Source organism: Rousettus aegyptiacus, unplaced genomic scaffold, assembly GCF_014176215.1.
Source record: "Rousettus aegyptiacus isolate mRouAeg1 unplaced genomic scaffold, mRouAeg1.p scaffold_m13_p_3, whole genome shotgun sequence".
In the NCBI taxonomy this organism is placed as follows: domain Eukaryota; kingdom Metazoa; phylum Chordata; class Mammalia; order Chiroptera; family Pteropodidae; genus Rousettus; species Rousettus aegyptiacus.
Window position 1 is genome coordinate 67517470 of NW_023416306.1, and position 26643 is coordinate 67544112.

The 26643-nt window shown below is 33.8% G+C and overlaps 1 protein-coding gene across 15 annotated transcripts in view; it reads right to left on the minus strand.

The window, feature by feature from the left end:
- The window catches only part of LINGO2 (leucine rich repeat and Ig domain containing 2), a 1061594-nt gene that overhangs the window by 667282 nt on the left and 367669 nt on the right, over nt 1-26643 (minus strand). The window contains exon 3 of one of the 15 annotated variants that reach the window (XM_036217651.1): nt 22484-22541. The exons of the other annotated variants lie outside the window; for them this stretch is intronic. The gene's annotated coding sequence lies outside the window, so the exon portion shown is untranslated. The remainder of the gene's footprint in view (nt 1-22483; nt 22542-26643) is intronic. 15 annotated transcript variants of the gene reach the window in all.

The following is a 26643-nucleotide window of genomic DNA, read 5'->3' on the forward strand; positions in this document are numbered from 1 at the left end:
TTTTTTCTTTAATCCTCATTCCCCCTCTCAGGTGCTGTTCAACTTTAGCCGGCTGGCTCTGGCACAAAAATGCCTCATGCATTCTCTGTTAAATGTAAAATCAAGAAGACACAAACTATCAAAGAAACCAAACCAGACACCATTTGGGAAAATGTTATTAATAATCAATGATAAAATTTTTCTCTAAGATTTTGCTTTGAGTAAATTATAGGTGAGCATATTGAGTTTGGTTAACTAATAACTATTTTAATGAAGAATCTGACAGTTACATCCACCTATAAAATTATACATATACATTTTCTTATTTCATAATCATGCTAAAGGAAGTAAGCAATACATTTTAGGACTCTTTATTTTCATATTATAATTCTCCCTTAGGTAAAACCATTTTTTCAAAGGTAAAACCTATTTTTTAATCTACTCAATTTCAAATGACTTGACTTGATATGCTATATAATGTTTGAAAATAATATCACTGGGAGGCACTGAAGGGAAGTTCCTCCAGAGTTAATTTAGATTCAGGGAAGACAACCTTGTTTTTCAGATGAGTTTGACAATATATATTGAATTGGTAAAGATGTGGTTGATTTATTAAAAGATCATATAAAGAATACACATGGTAGAATAATAATGTAGTTGTTAAGAACTTGGCTTTTGAGGGGAGGGGGGAAGTCAATACAAATCTCAGCATTTTCAAGTATTATCTATGTGACCCAAGGCCAGTTATTGAATCTCTATGAGCCTTGGCTTTTATGTGTATAAAATAAGGAGAATAGTATTACCTACCTCATTTCTTTAATGTAAGCTCAATAAAATGACATAAATAAAGCACTCGACACAGTCCCTGATATGCATTAACCACAGATAAATGGTAGTAATAGTGAGATCAAACCACCAGCCTATGTTTGAAACCCAGTCTAATCATGTGCTAGCTCTGTGACATGGGAAACATATTTAACTTTTCCATGCCTCACTTTTCCTCCTTTGTAAAAGGAAGAAAATCTCATCTATCAGCATTGTGGTAAATATTATATTGAATTTCTACATCAGGCACTTAGAAAAGTGCTTGACATATAGTAACTCCTGAAAAATATTAGCTATTACAGTTTTATTGGATGAAGCTCAATTTTATGTCTTAATAAAACAATTGCAGGTAACTTTAGTAAGTATTCATCAAAAGAAAGCAATCTGATATGGGATTTAACCAGAAGCTATGAACATGAAAGAAAAATCTATGTCAATAATGTGGCTGCTTTTATTTTGGGAGGTAGGAAGTTATAAATATCCATACTTCACACTAATAGTTACTGCAAGTTATCTGTAAACCGCAGAAGAAAAGTCTTTCTCTGAAATTTTAAGAGTAATCGAATCCTTGGTTGGTCTTAATGGCAATGCCAGGGTTCTTGTTGAGACTAGGGTGGAATCTTCCAACTGGCACTTTCTTCACTCATTTTTGACACAATTTTAAACATCTTGATAATATCTCTAATGTTACTCCAAGGAAAAAAACAAAGAATATTGATATTTGCAGACTCATAAATTATACACTCCTAGGTTAAATCCCAGTTTCCCTTCAGATGGCACTTCTGTGTGTATTTACCATAGCTTGCACTTGATTTGCATTGTGCATTTTCTGGAAAATGAATAAATTATAATGATGAAAATGATCATCCACAGAGATTCATTTTATTAAGATAATTTCTGCAAATTAAAATTTTTCAACCAACAACCTTTTCTTATTAAGAAATAATCCATGTTGTTAAATAAAATACGGTAAGAAGAAAGAAATAAATGACACATATTAAAACAACTAACCATTGTTATAAAATGATTCATTACTAAAATGCTGTTTTTGTTGAGAGGGGGAAGCACACCCCCACGTTTTCCATTAGTTCACTCGATTGCTCTCCTGAATATATTCTTCTTAGTAACCTGGGATTTTCACAAACTAATCAGACTCTTTTTTCCATGAATAGTATCAAATCTACTTGAGAAGTTCTTAAACAGTTTATTGTTATTTTTTTTTCTTGGACTGAAGGCTGAAGAAAATTGGGTAATTTTATAGACTCATTAGAAAAATATGTGTCTAATTATATTCTTTTTTTTTTAAAAAAAGCCTCTTTCAAACATTTAGCAAAAGTATAGACAAAATTGCCAAAAATAAAGATGTAAATTACTATAAAATTAGCAATAAATCAAAACAGAATTGATAAAGAACTAGGTGTAAGAAATTATCTAGCGTATGGTAGGTGAAATTTTTATATAAATTAAATTGTTTTGACATACAGTCATTCTTGAATAATATTTTTGTTATAGTGAAATGCCTCATCTTTGCCTATTTCTTATTTATATATTAAAAGTCACACTAAAAAAGTATAAATGTAATGACTAATTTCTGGCCTTTATATCACAAATCCAACATGACTTCCAAAGTCTTCCATCATATCATCTCTCTCTTACTTCATCCAAAGGCCTTTATTTCCTACTCCCCAGAACAATCTCCTGTCTTTTCAGATTTCTAATCTCAACACTTCCCACATGCATCAGACTTTTCTCTGTGTTCAAATATCTGTCTAGGAAACCTTCCCCTTATGGAAAATATTCCCTTAATCCTCTCAAGAACAGAGTCTTTATACTGTATCTATAAGAACATATTCAGCATTCTAGTCTCATGTGCTTTCCTCTGGGTTTGTTTTAAGAATGTTTACTTTGCCTTGAAAATCAATATTGGAACTATACATAGAGTAATGAGTTTGAGATTTTTAAGATTTTAATTATTTTTAGAAACCTCATTTTATCTGGCTACCTCCATAACTGCCGTAGAAAACTAAACTTCTTTATAAATTAAATTATCTGAATGAGCATCCTTCATGTATCCAGTTATCACTTATTGGATTTACTTTATTAAATTTTAACTAGTTAACCAAAGAGATAACCCAAAATTTATAGAGATATTTTTACTTAATTAGTATTAATTTCTACATTTTCCTTTTTTGAAATAAAAATATTTTAATTTTTGTTTGTCTTTTTAAATAAAAATCTGTCCATTAATTAAAAGATATGGAAACAAAATAAAGCAGGAAAAATAAAGATGTGATAGGGAACCTAAAGTCAATTACTATGTTAAGGCGGACATTTTAAGGAACCTGTGTCATAGGCATGTTTATTTTAAAAATAAGGAAACCACTTTAGAGGAAGTAAGTTATCCAAGGCCACTAATTGTACAGTGGCAGAAAGAACTCTATGCAAAGTACCTACAGTAGTTTTAAATTTGTGAGCAGATGACCATATTACAATGAGCAACAGATCTGAAGAATGAACACGTGAAGAGTTTGATTATTGTAATCAAATAAAACTCGCAACTAAATTAATCTGATGATATGCACAATTGTTATTGTGCCGCACGAGGCCTAGTCATAATTGCTAAAGGGTTCACATAAATTACTATAACTAGTATTATTCTTACACAGTCAAACTAAATATTCCTAGGATTATTTGAAGAGAAAGAAAAGGAAAAGCAACTAGGAGAAATGGGAAACCATCCTAATGGGAATCAAAAATTATTAGGAACATAGAGATCATTTAGCTTAACTCTCTCTTTATACTAATGGGTAAACTGAAGATTATAGAATGGAGTTATTTCTTTCGGTTACCTGACTTCAAAGCAAGTTTTATTTTTTTATTTTTTTTATTTTTCTGATATTGATTCCTTGGCTCTGGAATTTGTAAAACTCAGATTTTCCTGTCTTATCAAGAGAAGAAAGGGTAGTCATGAGAGCTTAGAGTAATAAGCTTCAATTTTTTATCTGTTCTGTAAAAACAACACCCCACCCCATCTTCTGCAGATGGAGGAGTCATGGAGAGTACACCAAGATTCAGCTTTCCTCTCAGAAAGTTTTAAACCAGACTTCAGCAGGAAGGAAAGTACCTGGCCTAGAAGACTGTAAGGAAAAGAGAAAACTGCTGAGAATGGATTGTCTTCTGGTTCACAATGCAGCGGGCTTTGGAGTCCTTCTGGCTGGGCATATGAAGCAGTGTGAAGATCTTCGAAACTGCTTCACCAGTTGCCAATCTATTGTCTTTTTACTTATTATGTCACCTTCCCAATTGAAAGAGTAATGAATTATAGTGGGAAAAACAACAGATTTGAAGTCAGACATATTTGTGTCTAACTGGCTACACAGTCTTGGGGAATTCAATCTCGGATTCTTCATCTATTATATGGCATAAATCATTTTTACCTCACAAAGTTATTGGTTAAATTAAACAAGATAACGTATATTAAGTTTAATTACAGTGTTTGGCAAACAATTGTTGGGAGTCAACCTGCAATGTGCAATGGATGGACCTTTCCCACTCCTGCATGTCTTGCTGTGTGCGTCAAAATCACAAGGTCATGACTATTCTTTCACCCCAGAAGTGAACAAATATATTGCAACAATGTATCATAAAGTTCAGCAATACAATCAGTCTCCCTCAGGACAAAGAAAACATTGGCTCACTAATAGCTACCAAGGTGGTTTCTCAGATACACTCAGCATGTCCTTTTACCTAAGCGATTTTGCCCTTGGTGTTTCCTCTGTCTGAGTGGGTTTGCATTGAATCTACAGATCATTTTGGTCAGAATTGACATCTTAATATTTAGTCATCTGATTCATAAATATGGTATATCACTCTATTAATTGGAGTCCTTTTACTTTCAGTGATTTTGTGTAATTTTCAGTGAACAAATATTGTACATCATTTGTCAAATATCTCATATATTTGATGCTATTGTAAACAGTAATTATTTTAAACTTATTTTTAAAGTGTTCATCATTAGGATAAAAGAGGTGGTGGATTCGCTAAGCTCAGTGTTCTTTTCTCCTAGAAAAGACCCTATTATGTATGTGCAGGTTCCATCTGGCCTCCATGTCACCCTATGAGATTTGGAGCTTGGGTATACCAGTATACCCATTTATGATACTTGTGCCACTGTTTTGTAATGGTTAAGAAGCCCCTTGTCTCTGACTCTGGAGTCTCATTTCTTTTGTCAGTTTCCATGGAACTTATTAGCTCTCCCTACTCCATCATGCTTATTTAAATAACACAGACCCAAGTTATAATTTACATTCAAGAAAAGATAATCATTTCCTCTTCGTAGTTTTTATTCATCTGAACCACATAATACACATTGCAGCATTTAGTAAAATAGTCAGACATGTTTAATATAATCTCACAATAACCCATAGAACAGATATTGTTAAATCCACTTGAAAAATAATAATATCGAGACTTAGGTTTGAACAATCTGAAAATATTAGGTAGGTAAGTATTGCTCTCTTATTGGCATCAAAAGGTGAGATTAGCAGGTTAAAAAAAAAACAGGTAGAGTGGCCCTTTAAATAACTTTTCCTTGTAACTTTGCCAAAGGCAGCTGTGATCCTTCTAGGGCCCAAACACAGTTAATTTCCAATCAAGTGGAATAGCCAATGAGAGATAACTCTGTAATAATTCATTGGGAAGTCTGGAGGTAGATGACAAGGGATGTACTGCAAACAGAGAACATTTGATACTACATGTGATCATGTCACAGCTTAAAGGGAAATATATACATAGCTACACTACTTGTCTGTATTCTATATGTTCATGAATAATGAACATAAATTTTCCACAGGATAAAAAATTACTATAAAAACTTCTCTGTGAAACACAGTCCAAGAATATCCAAGTTTTTTTTTTTTTTTCGAAATCCCTAAGATACAGTCAGAATTAGGCAATTCAATGGTCTCTTTTTTATATTTACTAAATTGAGCATATTGGATTTATGAGGCTGAGAGAAAGTTTGGAAACCTTTTAGTTTGGCCCCTAACTCTACATAGGTTCCATCCCTCCTGATCTTAAATATGAAGTACCACTACCTATCTGGACTCTGTAATGAAAAGAATAATGATTTGGGAGCATGACAGCCTAACTTACCATTCTGGCTCTCCCATTGTCTGCCTTTGTTTTCAGGGCAAGTTATTTAACCTCTACGGGCCTAGTTTTACTTATATATAAAATGGAGATGATACTATTCCTTGGAAAAGGTTACCATGTCTGGCATACATTAGGCACACAGTGAATGGGACACATCATTAACACTTCCAAGTCACACAGAACTTGAGTGGAAAAGACAGACTGTGATCCAGAGACTCTTAATATGTAACAGTATAATCAGCTGGAAAGCTTTTTTGTCCTGTGGCTCAAAAGAAGATTGCTCACACAGAACCCCAGGTGAACAATTTGGGAGGGGTTTAGGGAAGTCCCCATAGGCCTACACTTGCACTGTAAGAGTGATCCAAGGAGAAATAATTCCAGGGAGCAGGGTGCCCTTAATCTGGAGCTACAATATTGCTTAGCATCTCAGAGCTTTTCTAAAATACCCCTTTGACTTAAAATAGAAGAGTCTCTTTTTAATCTTCAGAGAAAGGTATTCAATTCATTCAGCTCTTACCTGCTCACTGAGGAAGGACAAAGACAGAGGTGCAAATGTGAAGGCATAATCAAGGAGGCAAGTTAGTTACTCTCTTCAGAGCCAGTCCTCAAAGAAAGATTATGACCTAAATCAGAGCTGTTAATATTTTACATGGTAATTAAGTCTCAGCTGTTTAAAATTCCAGGAATATGCTGCAATATATCTGAGGATAGAGGGGAAGCTTCCCAAGGTGGGGAAGCTTTTAATTTCTGTATTGCTGTTTATATCTAATTAAACCCTAAATAAAATCCTTCCCCAGGGATGGGGAAAAAAAGGAGAAAAAGAGCATCTTGCAGGTTAAGAGCACTTACTTTTGAATCAGAGAGAGCCAGGTTCAAATCCTGGCTGTGTCACTAGTTACTAAACTTGTCAAGTAACTTAGCCCCTCTGTGACTTAGCATATATACAGGCAAGAGAGAAGAACACTTTGTGGAGGTATCATCTGAGTTGAAAAGATAATGTGTGGAAAGCATTCAGCACTTGATAAATATTCAGCAAAAGGGAAATCAGTATTATTGGAGTAAAATTCAAGAGTAAAAAATTTTGCATTCCACAGTTTTATTTTTGCTTTCTACAAAACTTTGCATGGATATTGATATTTTCCCACTTTAATTTTTATTAAACAAGAACATACAACATGCACGCACACATACATACATACGTTATATGATAATAAAAATGCCCTCTCTACTGAAGGTAGGTGTTTATATTTCCTTTCAGAGTATTTCCCAACTACTCTAAAACATTATGAGGAAGGAAAGGGAACAGTATTTATTATGTACCTACTGTGTATTGCTTTATTGAACTTTACACTAGGTGCTTCCTTCATTTAATTCTCACATTCTGCCAAGACAGTATTATTATTCACATTTTACAAATGAAGAAATTGATGTTCATCTGGATAAATATCTTGCCTAAAGTCACTCACCTAGTAAGTATCTGAGCTTAGGCTGAAACATAGGAGTGTCTGATGTTAAAATTGTAGATTTCCTGTGGACAGAAATTATTCCAAAGTTGATACAGGACATGATGAGAAGAATCCTTGAAGGTACTTGTTAGAAATATAAATTCTGGAGACTCAGTCAAATCTAAATCTATAGGGCAGGACCCTAGAGAAGCTCTCTGTTTAATGATCACTCCTGGTGATTGCTATCATCTGCAAAGTTTGAGAAATATTACCGAACATCGATTGGTGTTCTGAGCCTTTTAATCTATTTTTAACAGGCGATTGTTTCACCGTAAACAGACTTTTTTTGACACAGATTCGATTACATTGTTTCTATTAATGGCAAGTACAAAAATTAATTTTGAGTTTTTAAGAATAGTGGAGATATGACATTAGTATTATATTTTAATAACAAAATGAATACTTAAAATATTTAAGGCAAATCATGTAGTCATGTCAAATAACTTTTACACTCTTCAGTATAATGTCACAGAATGTTAAATATTATGCTGATTATCTCATGTTGAGTGTCATGTTTAAATATGCCAAAGTTTTTATTACATTCAAATAAATTATTAATTAGAAAACAAAATAATGCAAGGAACAAAAACTGAGCCCAAGCTTTTCCATTTACTAGTTCTGTGAACTTGAGCAAATCATTTAAACTCTCTGGACTTTAGTAGCTTCATCTAAATATTACATGGAATGATATTTCCTTGCAGGGTTAACATATGGATTAAAAGAAACAAAAGATAAATGGTTTAAAAATGACCTTTTATATAGAGTTTTAAAAAGGAGTGGCTTTTACAATCATAATGTCAGTAGAAGTTAGCTATTCTTTCTCTGTTAAGTTTAAATCCATGAATGTTTTCTGGTTCTCTGCCAACCCTGAGAGAGGGGCTTTTTAGAAAGGTAGAAGTGATACTATTTTAATGAAGATGTTATCATGTCTTCTGGGTGATGCTCGACTAGAATCGCTGTGTATTACCAGAGACTTAGAAAGAGTTTAAGATCTACAAATATTCTTCAACAGAGAAAAATGGAGGGCATGGTCCTAATGTTCCTACATCTCCTCCCTATATGTCTGCAGTAAAGGTCTATTGCTCACAGCGATTTCCAGTCATTTACACTGGGGGTGATAATAGCAACCTCATAGACCTTGACAATCATCTGCTAAGTAAGTACTTTAAAAATGGCTTTGAAATACCTTGATTATCAGGAGTATAAAAGGCAAATTTAATTCTGATATATTCTTAATAGGAATGAGAGTGAGAATCATAATGACAATAATTATAATATTGTGCATAATAAGTATAACTTTTCAAGGATGTAACTCATTTGGAGAAATGATGTGACCCTGAAGTCACTTTACCCATCGTATAACTGGAAAATAGAAAAAAAAAAAAAAAAACTTGGAAAGCATTTTAAATGTGTCCTAGGCTAAAACACGACTGCCAAAGTTGTTTGTGATTTCTGAAAATAAGCTGACACAGTTGGTTCAAATTTGAGCTCTTGGTGTATTGGGCAAATTACCTAAATGCTAGGAACTTTAGTTTTCTCATCTCTTAAAAAAAAAAAAAAAAAAGAAAAGAGGTAAGTGTAACTTCCCATAGATGAGATGAGGTCTTTCCAAACCATAAAATGACCTACCAATTGTAGTTATAATAAATAATTATAAACTATAAGTTCTTATTAATCAGGTGTAAGTCCAGCAATAGAGATAATAGTTTTTAGGTGACTTTAACCAGTTTATTTAAAAATCTCTATAAATCCTATAAATGTAACCATGTCCAGATGAAGGTATTGGGAATCTTGTTATCATAAACACTTATATCATAGTTCCATCTTTTCCCTAATTGAAGCCAAACTTAGCATAGTACTTATGACTGGGATATCCATTTTTTTAGCATGCCCTTAATCCATCTCAGAGTTTTATTTTGTGAATTCCATTTTTTACTACTTTCTCTGGCTTCTTTTCAGAGCTTCTCTCTTTGAAATCCTACAGTTTCACAGACATCGAGGAAGACTTTTGTACCAGAGAGCACACTGGTTTTGGAGCCAGCATTGTATAATGTAGAGCACAACAGTTTTGTCTTCATATTGTGTCACTTCCCCAGGTTTGGTAACCTGACCTCTCTAAAACATCTGTTTCCCCATATATAAAATGCAATGTTATACAAACTAAAGGAAGAAATGTAAATCTAAACATACAGGTAGTATTCTTTAACTATTTGTCAATTTTATTATTTAAAAGCCTCTGTTCTCCATGAGGCTGCTCTTCATTTAGTACATTTTGATGCTGTTATCCAGATAGAGAATTCTGGTAACATTCTGGTTTACTAGACAAGCAGCTAGCTAGGACCTCTGACTCCTCCTCTAGCCAAAGGAGTATGATGAAACTGAACTTACCTCCCCTCAGTTCTTTTCCCAATTAACTATTATATAATCTGGCACCCAAATCCAAGCTTTCTGGCATCTAAGTCATCTTTTTTCCCCTGGGCTCTAAATATGCTTGCCCTATAAAGCAGAAGGGCTACAAAGGTGACATGCTTCCTCTGGAGAGTAAACCCACTGTGGCTCCAATACCTGCACCTAGATCATGACAATTCTCCATGAAAGGATAAGAGGATGTGGGTACACATGCATCTTATTACTGATCTTGGTTTGTAAATATCCCTTATAAAAACCATTATTTAGCCAATACAATATGGCAATGTGGAATTCATGCTTATCAAACTTGCTTTGCAACTGTCATCCACTCTCTGAGCAATACTATGAGAAAATTTTAAGCAATGCATATTTTCTTGTTAATATCCTAGCTCCATGCATTATTCCTCTGCTGTTTACTCTTCACTATTTTAATGGTTTCAGAAAATTATAGAGTGTGTCTTAAAATAGCAAATCACTCTTTCCCTAAGCCCCTGTTCTCCTACAACTTAATGCATTACTTATGTGCCAACACAGAAAATATGGTCATCCAGGATAGATGGTGTCGTTAACTTCTACTTATTCACCAATGCTTCCTTAATGGATCTATTTACTAATTACTAATATAGAGAGATTCCTAGGAAATCCTAAATTATTTATAGATATCACTGATCACCCCAAATCAAGACCGACCTCAAATCTAAGAAATGTTTTTTTTCTCTGACCTCAGATGTGCTGCGTTTACAGAACATTGTGTAATTTCCATGAGTCCTGTTGAACAACCTTGCATTTTTTTCAGGATACTTTGGCTTTAGCAATTTTAGGGTATTGTTTAAGAGGGACTTTTTTTTTCCTGTTTCTGTTAGTGACCCAGTAATTGTTTTCATGGCTTACCAGTCAAGTATGAAGTGCTCTGATTAGCATGCCAACAAAATGTCAAATACTGGAAGAGAGACTCTATGACTGTTATTGTGATTGATTGTTTACTTGAATCTTTCTGCTCCCAGCTGCTCCTTGGATGCTATGTCAAGAAAGATAAAAACTATAGAGAAGACATTTTGAATACAGTAAAAGCTATCTTCTATAACTTTGGTATATAGAAAGTAGATAAGAGCAGAAGGTGGAGGACAAGCAGGACTCCTGAGTAGATCACGATAGAAAATATTGTCCATAAAATATTTGAGGGTTACAGGACAGCCAGGCAAAGTGAACTAAGGAGAACATTGCATAGCCATGAGGCTCTAGCAACACTGAGATGAGAGTCCTGTTTGTTTTCTGGTGGCCCTGCCTGGCTCCCACAGTAAAGAGCAACATTCTTTTATACTCTGCATTTGTCAGAGATATAGGAGAAAAACTGAAAGGGGATATAACATAGAGTCAGATCTCTCTTTAAGAACTGCTATTCTATCTAATAAACACCATCGTCCACCATTTTCACTGATGAATTCAAGACATTTATTTAGAGTTTGTCTTATGCTAGGTTATACAAATGAATAAAATAATATAAGCTGTCCTCAAGGAGCTTAGTGTATAGATAATTCTAATATAATGGTATCAGCATTCTTGAACAGTAATAAAATTCCAATAGAAATATTTTATGTTTCTGGAAGAAAGTGATTTACAGTATGCATACCGAACATAAGTAAGGTCAAAACAGATTATTTCTTTTTTCACAGCAAATATTTGAATAATAATTATTTAAAATTATTACCTTAAAAAGCATAAGTAGTTAAGTATACACCTAATGTGAATGAGTCAAGTGGAGGCTCCTCCACCCTAAATATCTACTCTACCCTGAATTTGTTCAACAAGTTGTTGCAAAATATTTGGTCTAAGCAAGCCATCTCAGACATCAACTGTCACTGAGAGTTGTTCACAGATATCTTTTCTCAGTTTAAGAAAAACAGGATTTCCAATTAAAGGACTCGACATTAAAAACAAAGAAACAAAAACCTTTGGGTGATTTCTCTCTCTCCTTAAAAAGCTTATTAAATTTCCTATTTAATGTAGAAAAACTTCATACAGAAATATTCTTTGAATAAAAGATAAACTAATTCTAAGATACATTTGATTTTAACAGAGGAAAAAGAAAATGACAAGAGAAATAGGTTTTAAACATTTCCCAAGCAAAATTATCTCTATTTATAGCAGCAACCCAGTGCCTGATAGAGATAACAATCATGTTACCAGTGGGCTGAATAACAGTTATTCAGCACTCAGGGCATGAAAAGGCTGCACTAGAAACCCTGAGGAACTACAAAAGAAAAGTCAATGTGATCCCTGCCCTTGAGGAGTTTAAAGTTTAACAGGAGAAAAGAGCAGGCTCTTGTAAAAGGGGAAAAAAAGACCTCCCTTCCTCCCCCACAAAAAAAAACTAGATAGATAGATAGATAGATGATAGATAGAGAGAAAGAGAGAGATCAAACAAGAAAATAACCATCTCTTCAGAATTATATAAATTCCACTTCTGATAGTCTAAAAAAGATAGTATCATGGCTTAATCTAGTCAAAGAAAAATAAGAAAAATGACATTTTTTCTGTGATACTCTTAAAATTATAACCTCTTACAGTGATACTCTTATAGGAGTAAGGGCTAATAACAGTTAAAAATAAGAGGCTTAATTCTTCTTGTTGAAAATAAGAACCTTCCTTCCTCTCCTTTTTCTTTGGGCATTTACTTCAGAAAACTTTCTAATTATAAGTACATTGAAGTGTATGTAAATCATTTTGAAAACTAGATAAGCCATTTGTCAGTTTTATAACCCAGGAATGTTTTTTTCACAAAGACCTGAGAGACACCTTTCTGAAACATAAACATTAAGGCAGATAGTACCCCTATCTTCCAGTTTCTGTGAGAGGGTTGCAGCCTAACTTTGAAGGGTGCCTTGCTCTAAATTGTAAAAGTACTTCCTGTCACATAGGTATGAGGAAGTTTCCTCCTCCTAAATAAATCCAATTAGCCAACACAGATGGCCACCTCAACTACCCAGTAAAGTTAGGATGAATTCTGTGTGACAAATGGTGCTGTCAAGTCTCCTAGTTGAGGACCAATTATAGTTTACCTTGAAAACATGTATGTAATGGATTGCTACCTGCTTGGTTATCTCAAAGGACAAGGTTTCTTTCTGCCTTTGCAATCTCTCCGAGGACTGCCTGTGATGTTCATTTAATCTAAGCTCTATAGGTAAGTATATATTTCATGTTCACCACTACTTTTTGATATCAATATTTCTCTGGGCATTTTGCTTACATCAAACTTTTCTCTAGTAGATTCTTCAGGAAGAACTCAATAGAGAAACATTCCCTAAGTTCTTGCATTTTGACAAATATTGTTTATGACTTTTATACTTAAACATAAATTTAACAGTAAAATATCTTTGTCTCGCATTTTTATTTTCTTGAATATTTTTAATGTTACTCTGTTTGGCACAAGAAATTGCTGTTAAAAAGTCTGATAATGATCTAATTTAATTTTCCTTTTAAGTCATACATTTTTTTCTTTTACCTAAATGCCCCCCTCAAATTTTTTTGAAACTTCATAATCATATTACTATATTTTGATTTTGGCTATCTTGCATCATAATTTGCAGGTGGACAGTGTGTCCTTTAAATGTGTTTCTAAGTCTTTTATTTTTTTTTAGGACATTTTCTTGAATTATAATTCTTATTTATTCTGCTTTGGTTTACTTCTTAAGGCACTCATATCATTTGTAGAATAGATATTTTCCTACCTTCAATCTTTTTGGTATGTTGTCATTTATTCTATTTTTTAATGTAATGTAATAACTTTGCATAGGCTTTGACCTCATTGCTTTTCTGTTAGTTCATTTTCACGTTTATTTTCTTAAACTTTTAGGAGAAAGCTTAGTCCACATAGCCTTTTTTAACTTCACAGAGCTCCCTCTTCTGTTGTGTTTGGGTAGTGTTAAACAAATGATGGCTTGATCTCTTAAATTTCTTGACTCTGTTCTCCTCTCAGACTTTTACCTAGACTTTTTTTCCTTTGACTCTATTGTTTCCATGCAGCTCTGTGTTGATTCGAGTCCTTGAAATTTCTTTGCAGCGTGGATACTGTTAAGAAGAGTGCCCACCCATGTGTACCCGTGTATAACTTGTTTTGAAGAGAAGTGTTTCTGTTGGTGGATGTGTCTTGCTGTTAATATTTTTTTCATAATTTTGTGAATTCAATACTATGTACCATTGTATTACAGTAACTTTTATAAAGCAAATCATAAATAAAAAAAATTAGCTACCCAATTTTGAGAGTTCTCTAGGTATAGCTCATTCCAGTCCCTCCCGTGATTGGAGTGGGTAAAACCCTATCTTTTTTTAGCAGCTATTCTAGGATGGTCCACTGTGCCTTCCAGGTAACACTTCCAGATATCTGGGTGTTCTTCTATTAAGGGTCCTCAGTTTTCCTATTGGTTCACTCTACTTGCTGCATAGATGCTGATACCATGCACTTCTTGTAGCTACTGGTGTTTTATCCTTGCCTGTTTACACTCCATTATAAACGTTATTCACAGATCTTTGCTTTGCTATCATTTTACATGGGGATTTAGAAGGATACAAAAGTATGCTTCTGTTGTCTTCTTAGAATTCCACACTGTCCTTAGTATACTATAGGCTTTTGTTATGTGTTGAATTAGATTTAATTGAATAACAAAATGAATAATAAGTTAGAAAATTTTTCTGTAAATCATAAATCTTTATCAACATATATTGGTATCAGTTATAACATATTACTTCTGCATATATATTGATTTTTAGTATGGCATAGAGAAGATAAGACATATGGAGGAGCTATGAAAGTGAGATCGCCCTTTCTTAGTATGATTTCACAAGGAAAAATTGGTAGATACACAAGGAAGTCATTTAGTCAGATCAAAGGACAGAATCTCTGTCATTAGTTACATCCACCTTTACTCTAGTTTTGTATATTCAAAATCATCCTGGCTTAATGGAAAAACTAAAAGACATTGATTTAGACATAGACAAGGATCACATAACTGTAAGTGTTCTTATTAGGCAATAGTTGAAGGCCATTTGCTATCAGCCTGATCTTACAGCAAATCTTACAAATTTTCTAACTATAAAGTAGTCTCGCCTTAAATGAAAACACTGCCTGAAACTTAGTTCTTCTTTGATTTGCACATTAGAAGTTCAGCCCCTATTCCAGTGGTTAGTTTATGTAGGTCTGTAGAAAAATCTCACTAACAAGCACCATTTCATTAAATCTCACTAATAAGCACCAGTTCTTTAAAAGATCAATCTCAAGAATTAAAATCAATGAGAATAACTACAAAATGGAAAAATGACATTTTTGGTAGAGATAACCTGCACTAAGAGAAATGCTGCTAAAACCTCTTTCAACATTATCCTTTATATTCTAGCATTTAGTATTACAGATAATATGTCTGATGCTGTTCTGGCTCTCTCTTTCTATGACTGAGGTCTTCTCCCTACCCGTATTTCCCCTCTTGATAGTGTGTGTGTGTGTGTGTGTGTGTGTGTGTGTGTGTGTGTGTGTGTGTTTAGGTCAAAAGTATGAAGTTTAGAATCAACCAATGTTATTCAGTGTTCCACTAAATAAAAAGCCACTTCCGATTTGTGGGAGCTAAGGAAATTTATTTAATCTTTCTAATCCTTAATTTTCTCATCAAGAAAATAGGAATAATAATACCTAGTACTCAGGATGTTATGAAGTTCAGTGCTATGATATGTTAAAATTAGTTAATAGCAAGCATTTAGTAAAAGTTACCTATTATGATGCTTTATTATTATCATTACTATTAGCTTGGATCTTAGTAATTCAGAAATCTCTCTAGTAAATATCTAGGTATTAATATTTTAGTATACATAAATATTTTGGCGAAATTTTTCATTTATACATATCCGCATTTTCACATTATTTTTGCACAATGTTTTTACTTATCTGTTTTTTGAAAGAACTGAATGCTCTACTGTAATTTATACCTAGCATAGTGCTCTGTAGACAATCAATGAATGTTTGTTGAATAAATAAGTAAATGAATTAACAATTTATTTTTCTCAAATATCTACATGTGAAGAAAAAAACAGTTTGGATAACAAACAGGAAATCACTATAGCTCATTTGTAAATTAATAAATTGGCAGTGGTTTATATATTTTGCTTTGTAAATTTGATTATTATGAGTAAGTAACCTTGCATTGGTTTCCTTTCAGTAAGAGATAAAATTCAGCTCTAATCTGACCAGATCCTGGCCTCAGGTAAGGTACTCACAGAAAAAAAAAAAAAAAAAAAGCCTCTGTAGGCTCTGTTTGAGTAGTAGTTCTTCTGGCTTCTTTCCTCTGACATCTTTACTATTAGTTGCACCCCTTTTGAAAATCAGCCTTCTCAAGCAAGAAACTCTGCAGCGATCTGCTGAAGACCAGTTGCATGTATATAACATCAGCATCACTTTTGGCTACTTCTGAGCACACATGAATAAGCAGTAAAATGAGACCCCCAGCTTAGCAATTCTTCAGTAAATGAATGGGAAACCATGCTCTAGGCAGTTATTGATATTACTAAATAGCCCTTGAAAATTGCCCATTGGAGCTGAAAGCATACTCTATTTCTCCTAGGCCTTGCATTTTCTTTAACTCTTTTTTTTTGGACTTCAGTACTATATGCTCTCTTGCCTAGGAGTGATAGGCTTTGTAAGCAAGGCAGGAGCGTGCTGAATACATCCTCCCAAACAATACCTAGGAGAAAAGTTAACTGAAAACTTGCATTACATGGAGATAAACACTAATAGTCAAGGAGGAGTCCTGAGGTTCAGATAGTTAAGTTTCATGTGTAAGATGTCAGTATTACCAAACTATAAGATCAACTCAGACCTTCTAAATCCAATTCACCTACAATGGCATGCCACTTAAATGAGTCTAGGATTCAAATCTCTTGATTCTATACCTAGTGAACTCTTTTCATAATATGTTGCCTTTAGAGGAGTGAGGGAATAGCATCAAAAAATAAATTTAAAAAAATAGTATAGAAGTGAATGCTCAGTTACATTAGACATAAGTATGAGGCAATAAAGTTGACCTATACATAAAGAGGCAGCATTTGAAGAATAGCTATTTATATAGGATAAGGGAACACTGTGCACTATATATTTAGGAAAAGAAGTATCAGTGTGATGATGATGATGATGAAGATTTTACTATTATTTTCAACATTTCCTTATATAATATGGCACTACACACACAATAATTCCTTCCATATCCCATTGCTGGAAGCCCACATCACCAAGCTTTTAGGCTTATCTATCATTTGAGATGTTTGCTCAATGTTATTGATTACTCATTATTTGGCCAAACAGTAAGATGATATTTCATTTTCAATGAAAATCCATGGCGAATGCTTAAAGTACAAAAATTAGATCGTGGACAGGAATATACAGAAGGCAATTTGATGGGGAGAGGGTCAAATATGAAGAATTGAACAAAAAATGTTTTATGTTAAGTGTGGATGTTTTTCTTTCATTAAGAATCTTGTAGAACTCAGACTACCTATGGATGCAAGACTGTGGATAATTACTTATTTTAAAGAAAACTCAGTTTACTGTGAAAATTATAAAGTAACATGATAACCAAGTCATGGGTACTTCTGTAAATATAAGTTTAAACATTTTCATAGGTTAAAAAATGTGTAAATTTAAAGGTGTATGTTACCTTAGAAACTGAAAATGATATTTTTGATTATATATATATTTTGATATATATGTGTATATATATATATACATACACACATACATGTAAGAGTCTATCTATATCTATAGGTAGATATAGATATTGAAAGGCTCTTAAATTTGTAAAGCCAATACTTCAAACATTTTTAAGCAGCTGAGGGTTTGCTACTCCCATTTTTATTTTGATAACAGAATATGAGCTATATAGCAAGAAAAGTTTCCTATCTCATAAAGGTTTTCTGTACAACATAAGACACATATCTAAAATACACTGGAATAAGTTTGGATAGCTCTTCCTGAAATAGTTTTCTAAGTAAAAAAAAAATGATAGGTTTCTCCTGACATTAAATATATATTTTATATTTTCTGTTTAAACCAATGCCAAGATATACTCCACACAAATCTTATGCTTGGTTGTAGGGCAAAAATTAGGATTCCTTTATGTCTATGCCTATACAAATGTAGAAAAATGAGACTATTTAATATGCAATATCATTGATGTGTATGCTTTAAAACAGCGGTCCCCAACCTTTTTGGCACCAATACTCCTATGAGAATATAAGTCCTGATGATCTGAAGTGAAGCTGAAGCAGTGATGCTAGGGCTGAGGATTGGCTGCAAATACAGATGAAGCTTCGCTGGCTCACGTCCTGCTGTGCAGCTGGGTTCCTAACAGGCCATGGACCAGTACCGGTCCGCCTCCCTGAGGTTAGGGACCCTTGCTGTGAAAGACGGTCTGCCAACTCTGCAGAGTAATTGAAGTTTCCTGGCACTAGAGGTCACTCAAACCAGATTACAAATAGAGCGGCTGCATTTCTGCTAACTCCATTGATCGGAATGCAGTCTACAATCTAATACGCAGTGAGTGATTAAGAACCAAAGTGAGTACACCTGAGACTAATGTAATATTGTATGTCAATTACAATTAAAAATAAAGTCAGAACAATAATTAAAAAAACACAAAGTAAACTCTATTTTCAGAAATATCCAAATTATAACACAAAGCACTGAAAAATTCAAACTTCAAATAGAAAAATAATCAACAAAATCATGAGTATTCAAATCAAATTAATAAGGAAAATTAATGTTTCCTCTATTTATAACAGCTGTGTACATGAATTCAAAATGAAATCATCGAACCTTAACCTTCGCTATTTTTTTTTTGTTTTGCATTTCAAAGACCATATAGGAGCAAAGTATCAAATCATTTTAGTATAACTGGGAAAAAACAAATTAATTGGATAAAGGCACACTGGGTTGGGGGAAGAGATGAGAAAGAGAGAGACGGGTATGAGGAAAGGGAGAGAGAGAGATACAGAAGAGTGACCAGTGAGGTATGTGCTGCTGGTGATACCATCGAAGTGGCCACAGGTGACTAGACAGAGTGTTAACTGTACGTTACACAGGGAAGCTTTGTTTTGGAGTTGCTGACCACTGAGCCTACTCTGTTTTGAATACTCTGTTTCTTAGCACAGGAGACTCCCTTGGGTTTGGGACTGGGGAAAGAGAAATGTTTTCCGTTGTTGCTCCCTAGCATTAGACATCTGTACAATCAGAAATCACTTGATTTTAAAGAAGCAGATTATTAACTTGTCCCTTCAAATAGAGTGTATTTCCATTTATGAATCTCACTGCTCCCTGTGTCAGGTTTCCCAATCCCAAGGATAGTGCAAACATCTGCACTTAGAATTCTTTAGAATGCATGACTGACCCGATGGCTTCCTAAATGGAACACTGGCCTCTTTAAACACCAGCGTGATTTGGAAGTCAGGAGTGTAAGTCCTTGGTCACTGATGTTATAGATGCCATAGAGAAGGGTATAAGCCTCTTTTGACCTCAAATACTCTGAGCATTATATGAAATAATTGGACCACGTGGCCTCAAATATTAGAAGTCTAATAATCATTGAGTTAATATGAATCTTGCCTGAGAAATGAGTCTTGCATGATTGAATTCTGCTAGAAATTTTAAAGAAATAAATTTTGAGAAATTCTCGAGACTGATAGCAATTGGTACTTTCCAGTTTATTCTCTATGCAAAGGTACTGGCCATTCTAAAATGTTATATTTTCTATATTTCATATATTTGGAAAAGTTTTTTTTTTTTTTTTAAAGATCACCTTGGTTATACCATTAGAGACTAATAGCGATATCTTTAATGAGATAAAAGGAAAAGATTGAAGCATCGTATATCTCACTTTCCTTCAAAATCCAGAAAAAAATATTTTGGATGCTCGAAGGCAAGGGTAAACAATCCCCATGTCGCCAGGTCTTGGCTCAGAAAGCACTCGGAGAGTGTATGTTTGATGGACTCACCAAATAGTCAGCTTGTTTATTAATGACCTGATAATAACATGGTTTGGGGATTCTAAACAAGTCAGTATATGGAATAGTTTTGCTATAATTGAAAGTCTAACACATGAATGAGTCCCTGGCTTCATGAGGAAGAAGTGAATTTTAGTGGTTCTTATGTTGGGAGGCTACTTAAATGCCCACCAAATGGAGAAAGAGGAGAGAAGGTAGTGAAAAGGAACTTATCATAATTTCTTCTCTCTTCTTTCTGACTCTTACACTTTTGGGAATTGCTAGCCCAGCAATTCCCAACTTGTTTGGCACCAGGGCCCAGTGCTCCTATGAGAGTCTAATGCCTGATGATCTGAAGTGGAGCAGAGGCAGTGATGCTAGTGCTGGGGAGCAGCTTCAAATATGGATGAAGCTTTGCTGGTTCACCCGCTGCTCACTTTCTGCTATGTGGTCCAGTTCCAAATAGGCCATGAACCGGTACCATTCTGTGGCCTGGGGCTTGGAGACCCCTGTCAAGCTCACAAATCAAATTAATAAAAAAAATCCTTTATTTTATAAAAAATTTGAATTAAATTAATTGATCCTAAATTGAAAACAGGTACTTAATAGCCCTGCCTTTCTTATAGAATTATTTAAAAAAACTAAATAATAGATGAAAATTTTAAAATATCTAAAAAAGATGTTAACATTCAATATTCAAACATTATTATAACCAACAGCCATAATCTTTCCATAGAATATTTACATCTTCCAAACAAGAGAAATATATAAGAAGATATTTTAAGCAGGTGAGCCTGACGAAACTCTTTTCTTCCATGCAATCTTCCTTCCTCTATTTATTGTGCAAAAATTATTAAGCTCAAGTACCACTTAAGCTCACAAAATGCAATGATGAAATAAACAAACACTGTCTTGCCCTCACGGAGATTACTCCTGTAAATGAGAGAAGATGGTCAATCAAGTAAATTAATAATAACAACGCAGTGAGATTCATGCCAGGGTACAAGAGTATAAAGACTCCAGTAAGCCCACTAACATAGATGCCTCTTCCATTATCTGTCAGTTTGTTATATGGAAGTTACTCAATATGTGCTGAATTATACAAGTTGAATGATTAGGCCTGAATGAAAGTAGTCATCAATGGAGAAAAAAGGGGGCATAAATAGTTTATATATTTTTTTCTAATGCTGTTAGCTTCATGCATGGCCAAGAATCATATACCTTGGTAACACTGAAGAGGTGTAAGCAGGGCCTTATTCTAAGATATTCAACCACCAGTCTCTACTTACATCAACTAATATATCTCTACTCCATTTTGTGAGCTGCTGAAAGATGAAGAAAGAGCTCAAGTGATGATAAAAGAGGGATGAGATGATACAAAATCAAGTATGGGGGGAAAAAAGTTTACTTCAGTCCAAACTGTGTGACAGTGAGCTAGTTTTTGCCCATAAAATCTCCAAAAAGATGTATTTTGATTTCACTCTTTCGATGTGAGGAAATCAGTCACAGAAAAAGTGCACCCTGTTTTAGAAAAAGAGGTTTATAACCACATGCAGAGTATAATTACACACAACAAATTTTGGTCTAGGACAGAGAATAAGACAGAGCAAATCTCATAGAACGGCATAGGAGTTTATTGGAAATTTGTAATCTATCAGGGGCTGAGCTGCTTTCATTGAGTCTTGTCTATAACTGTGATCACTCTGATAAGCTGACAAAACAAGTGACTTCCACATGTAGGATAGTTCATAGATTCAAAGTATTAAATTCATTTTTATTTTATTTTAGAATCCTGATTTGTCTCTGTCTGCCAGCACATCTCACAGTTCCTTCTGGCTTCTTGCTACATTAGAGGGTAATCATGAATGTCAAATTTTGATGAGCACCATGAGGAAGGACACTTCTCTACAGTCCAGTCCACGTGGGTCTTTCTGATATGATTGATTGTGGCACAGTGGCATTCTCCATAAAAAGATTAATTGCTTCAGCACTTATCTAGGATGAATAGTTAGTTACCTGTGACTCCATATTTTTGATTCTTACTTAAGCAAGCAGTTCCCGTGTTAGGTTAATTTATTGTCTCCTTCTCTTTTTAACTAATATATATTTATTTTATTATTATTACTATTATTATTATTATTATTATTATTTTGTATTTAGGTAAAGTGTTTTTTCTTGACAATCCAAATGAGATTTGAACAAGGCCTTTATAAAGAACAAAATGGAATGTTGGATAGCTTGTTGTCACTTTTCTTCTTTAATTCAGATGTCTCCTAAGTACTACTAGTCAGTACTATAAGGTTATTTTCCAAATGTAATTATCTCAACAGTGCCATTGAGTTATACTAGTTATACTAGTTAAACTAGAGAACTGTATGCAAATTATTTTCAGCTCATTTAGAAAGGCCAGAGCATGAGCATAGGACAATCTTACTTTTGAAAAGTGAAAACCAAGTTTTACTTAAGACTGTTCTTGATAAAGTACCCTAGGGCCAAGGTTAGAATTTTTCAACATGCTCTGCAAATACAGAACAAAACAAATGGCTCTGTGTTCTCTTGAGAAGTAACTCTTTGGTAGCCGAAAATTTTTAATTTACCTTTTTCACATGAAGTGGCTCTGAGCTACACAAGGCATCTATTGAGAACATAGGAATGCTATATTTAAAGAGAGAGAATACAATAAAGCTTTAGTCAGAACATATTAAATATTTTTTTCTTGCATTTAGACAATCTATATATGTCATGGAAGATAAATAAATTAATTTCACTTAAGATCACACAAAAGAACAGACAAAGCAGGAACAATAAAACCCAGATCTAATCTCAGAGCACTAATTATTTGACTGTACTATCTTAAAAATATACTTGTGCTCTAAAATTTACAAATTACTGCCAATGAATCTGTTATATAATCTTATTTAGTTTAAAAACTAAATTATAAGTTTTATCAGTATGCAGGCAATGGAATACCTAGCTACCTTTGAGCAGCTTAGGGAAAAACAGAAGCGAAAACCATGTAGTATAGTCACAACAGGACAAGGACAAAGCATACTATTAACTATCATATATTTCCATGACAGATGAGCTTTTTAATTTTGGGCAGTTTTTTACATAATTTAGATAGTTGGAGTCTGGTTCCTCCCAAATCCCTTCCCCACCTCTCTCAGATGAGGGTTAACAATCTACCTTTGCTCACTATTTTATCTTGTCATAGTTGAGAATGCAAAACATCTGGAGCTAATGATGAGCTCATATTTTGTGAAACTGGGTTTTCCCCTGAGAAGTATTCTTTATTATATTTTAAAATATCAATCACTTCCTTTAAATGGATGGCTCACCAATTATTTACCTTTGAGATATTGAATGAGTATATGATCCAGAGAAAGCCTCCATTGTGCCACAACATTCACAATTAGAGTGAAAGAATGCACAATGTCACCCATTAAAGTCGGTTGTGTGGATCATTGGATACATTTTTGAACTACTGAATTCAGACCATAGTTTTTCCTGATTGCATTGTCTTAAGTTTCATAAGAAGATGATTTCAATGTATATTTTTTTCACCCCCAAAACCACTTTCAACATCACAAATCTAGCTAGTGCCTAGATGCAAATAGTATTTTAACTTAATATTGTTCACATACAGGAACATTGTTTGTATGATTTAACCGCCCCCCCCCCCGATAGTTATATGGAACATTAAAGGCAAAACATATTTTACTACCCTTTTTCTTCTCTCTAAAATCACTAAAACAAAAGCTTCTAAGTTAGTTAACCGCATACTCAAAACTTTTAACTCATTGTTTTGTTCCATTTGCATAGTTTAATTCAAATGGAACATTAGGGCAAATAGTCTTAAATAGTTCACAGTTTCTTTAATGAAAATATAAACTTGGTTATTTTGATACAGGTGCTCAATATAAATTTTAAAAAAATGAGACTTTTTTTTTTTGAAGCTAATGTGGTCACAGAAATCAAGGGACCTGGTAGTTCCCCTACACTTTGTCTCATTCAAACCCAGCACATGATTTAGTGTCAGTTAAGGTATCACAATTTAAGTTCAATATTTTAATCACTTCAATCAATATTTAACATAGTAAGTCATTTTGTGAGTGAATATCCTTGTATTGCTCTAGCGTACAGCTTGTAAAGCAAGGAATAAAGTTTACAGGAAGGTGGATTTTAAGACCATATTGGGAATAAATATCTAGTAATTGGAATTGTTTAGTTGTGGCTAATCCCCACAACTAAAGTGATTAAAATAAAGTTAAAAGACATCAGGAATGTGAAAAAGGGAGACAAGAACATCTTGGAAAAGCCTTTTCAGCTCATAAGTATCTATTTTTCTCATTAGTACACTGAGTTCGACTTTCATTCTCTTTTATTTTCTCTAGCTCTTTCTTCTTTGGAGCTCCATCATAGTCATCTGCTCCCTTGCATAGCTCTTATTACAAGTTGCAGGTTACTATTAGTTACATTAGCTTCAGGATATTATTTTTTGTAACCATTGTATATAATTTATAAACTGTGCATACTTCTACCTAGTTTTACTCTTCCTGACTTCTGTGCAGTGGGTCATTTGACCAATAAAAATGCACATGAACAGAGTTAAGAGCTCCTTGAAGTAGTTGCTGACATTTTCAAATATGACATTATTATCTTATATGTATAGATATATATATAGATATAGTAATATTATTATTATATCTCAAGGCTCTACTAGAAGGTGGGTTGGTTGTTGTTTTCTTGAAGTTTTGAAAGAAGTTAGTAGAAAATTAATGGTTTCAAATATATTTTTGAAAATTTAATTTGTAACGTAAAGTAATTATATTTGAATATGTATGTTTCTATAGAGACAGTCACAGAACGGCTGATCTAGAAATGATCTTAGGGGGCTTTTATTTCAGTTCTATCATTTTATACATGAATACACTGAGGCCCATTGTGAGGGGTTTTGCCTTACTTTATGTAATAGGCAGAGTTAGAAACAAAGCTGGGGCCAGAGCCCATTTATTTCTCTTGATCCCTGTCCCATTTGGGGTTTCTGTTGGAAAGACATAAATTGCAAGTGCTTTGACAGAAGTTAGGCAACCAAATGCCAGACTCTTGTAGGACTATAAAAGATTCCTAGACAGGGTAGAAGGTTAGTCTATAATCTCCAAGATGTACATTCTTATTCCAAAGTTTTATTCATCCACATTTGGAAAAAAAATTGTAATGAAGAGGAAGAAAGAGGTTAAGAAGTTCTATAAAGGTAGTTTTCTGAAATTTTTGAAGCTCTTTATTCAAAGAATAACAAAACAAAATCATTAGTTTTTCAACTCTACATTTGGCAATATTTCCTATTTCAAAATAAACTACCAAACTTTCCTATACTCCATTTTTCCTCATAATTATGCATGTTATTAAACCATTGGTAAGATAGGAGACATGAAGTGGGCTCCATTTCATTGGCATCATATAACTACAAGGATATATGTTGCCAAAAATCACTTCCATTCAGTCGATGATGCAAAGGAACAAGAGGTCTGCAAACAAAAGTAGTTAGCAATTGGCAAGCATTCAAGGAAATTAACAATAAAAGAAGGAAACAAAAGACAATCCCGCCTTAAAAAAAAAACAAAAAACAAAAAAAAAAACACAAGTTAACAAGTTTAAAAGTATTTAGGCTATAAATGAAAACCTCAATACCACTTCTTATTGGAACCTTTAGAAATATTTTCAATTGTGTTTAAACTCAAATGTGATTGCCAAAAATTTTTAAGTAACAATGTTGAATTACTTCAGAAGGAATTTGAATATTTTTACAGTAACTTGTAGGCATATTATAAATTTTTGAATGTCAAAGTCAGGAAGAATTGATAATTTCCTACTGGGTTCCCTGATTTCTTTAGCTACCTTATACATCACTAATTCCCAAAAGTCTGGTTTATAAGCAAGATTCTATAAACTCTTTCCAGCGGCACTGATGACAAAATACTTCAGCTATGAACTCTGGAGTCTTCAATAGGGGTTAGAAAGATCACAGAATCCAAGGATCCCTGGCTCAATTGTAAACAGAGATGAAGAAGCAGAAATTCTCATTAGAATCACAATACGAGAGTAAATGTGAGATGTAAACAGGAAAGAGACTTTATTCTTGAGAAACTGAAATGTCAATAATATCCTTCCTTCATTCATTCAGTATGCATTATTTGATTATCTACTATGCATCAGACATTGTCTTAGGTGTTGAAGATACAAAAGGTCAGACTGTGACCAAAAGATGATGACAGTACATGGAGTCCAGGCCCAGAAGAAGAATAAGCAGGATAAAAAGGAATGATAACAAGAGTATGAGAGGAGCTGTAAATCAGTAGGTGAAAAATTCATTCTATAATGTAATGGAAGTCTCACATCACTGCTTACGAGTTAAACCAAGAACTCAACAGTTAGAGATAGAGAAGTAGGGTACCTTGAATTCTGGTACACAAAAGTAAAATGTGTGAGGTAAAACTCTCTTCCCTTTTTATCTTCCTCACAGTTGAAGATTTTGTGCCTTCTGTGCAGGCCATCCTAGCAGCATGGGAATTAACTCAGACCAATGAATAGCAATAGTCCATTCTTCTGCTTGCATTCAAAGTATAATACGAGGACAATTCATTGTTAGTACATAGGGAAACTACTATATATTCTTTGCCTTTAAGCAGATAATTGCTAAAATAGGAATATATAAAAAGCACTATAAGACACAAACCCCAGGGCAAACACTCTGCTT